Raw genomic sequence first — 1832 nt, forward strand, 5'->3', positions numbered from 1 at the left:
GCTGTACACCACACACTGTAGGACCAAACCTGGTATATTCATGACTATTTATTTTCATGTGTGGTGTCTCTCAGTCTTTGAAAATCATCTGACTGTTTTAAAATCTTGCAGTGTGACACAGCCTTTAGTATACTATACTGTATATGATAAAGACCGGTGCGGGATCTAAAATATTCAGATTTGTCACATTCAGACAGTCATTAACAATCTGATAAGGGTCCTTTTACCTGTAGTGTGAATGTAGCCCTCCATCATAGCAGTCACTCCTGTTTGCTTTGATGTGTACTGATATGCATTTTAGGCAAAATACTCTGTAATTGTGTTATTAATTTGTAACTGCTAGATTTTCTTTAGAATTTTCCCAACACCAAGTTGAATATAAGACCAAGTTAAATATGAGACCAAGTTAAATATAAGACCAAGTTAAATATGAGACCAAGTTGAATATAAGACCAAGTTAAATATGAGACCAAGTTAAATATAAGACCAAGTTGAATATAGGACCAAGCTTTATTCTTTCATAAACATGAAAGCAGAGGCACATGCTGTAACGTAAAGCTGACAGATGTGTGACCATAGTTTCCACTTTTAGTTTTTACTTTTGTGTCAGAACAAACTACAATGACAGAAGCAGACACTGGGGACAATTCAAGTAGATTTTTTAGCCACTTTTTTACATTTGGGCTGCTTTTTAAATGTCATCATGGGGGGCAAGTGCAAACACAAAATCCAAGATCACCAYCCACTTGTTAATTGTTTGGGAGTGGCACTTGAGGTGGCCAGTAATGTGCCAGCGGTGGCACTTGCCACCCTTCTGGCTCCGCCCCTGAACTGTTCCGCTTCAACAAACACTAAACTGAAGTTTCAGTTTGTGTGACTGCATCTTCAAATCAACAAGCCCAACTCTCAGACYGTAGAATTGATTTCCTCATTTTACAGTAAGTCAGACTCTGAATCATGAAAGGCCAGTGTGGGCCACTGCTGGGTACTGTTTAGTGAGGATGATGCAGCAAGTATGAGTCAAAGGTATCACTGTTGACCCACAGAGAGGCTGTTTGTCAGGAACAGTCTTGTGAATCACACACTYACTCTCAGGGGTTGGTCCTGTGAGGAACAAAATGCAGAAATGTTTTGATCATACAGAGAAAAAAGAGCATCAGAGGGAAGTTATATTCCTCTTCCAGTCAGTGATTAATTCAGAAGATCCAGATTGTTTTCTCAGACTGATCAGCCTACTGCTCTGTCATTTTACAATAAGCTGCAGCGTGTATACTGTAGCATTCAAAATGTTTGTATTGTATTTACATTATTTTTTTTTATTGTTTTCCATCCATCCATCCATCCATCCATCCATCCATCCATCCATCCATCCATCTATCCATAAATACTTACCGTATTTATTGAAGCATAATACGTAAAATTAAATCCATAAAATCATCCATAAAGTTGGCGGGTAGTACTATACTCGGATAAATRTTTTTACTTATGTATTTTACCTGAAATATCGGCTTCATTCACAAAATGCCTGAGTCCGGAAATAAGACGTTGAATGAAGCGGCTGAAACGAGCTAAACTTCATGCTTCAGAGCAAAATAGTAACAGATCCAAGCAGGCGACATGATGTGGAAAAAAAGGGGGGAAAAGTATTCCTTCACCTTAGTAATGATAACGAACTAAAGACATTAGCGTGTAGCCGGGCCGCTCCTCGAACAACAAAAAACACGTTCGTCTGTAATGGCTGCCGTCTACCGGTGTTCTGAAAATGTTTGTATCCCTTAAAAAAGTTTCCCCACCAGAGGGGGCGCTCGTGAGTAGGAAGTAATCTGCTTTTG

The sequence above is a fragment of the Austrofundulus limnaeus genome, unplaced genomic scaffold (genome assembly GCF_001266775.1).
Source record: "Austrofundulus limnaeus strain Quisiro unplaced genomic scaffold, Austrofundulus_limnaeus-1.0 Scaffold1118, whole genome shotgun sequence".
NCBI lineage: Eukaryota > Metazoa > Chordata > Actinopteri > Cyprinodontiformes > Rivulidae > Austrofundulus > Austrofundulus limnaeus.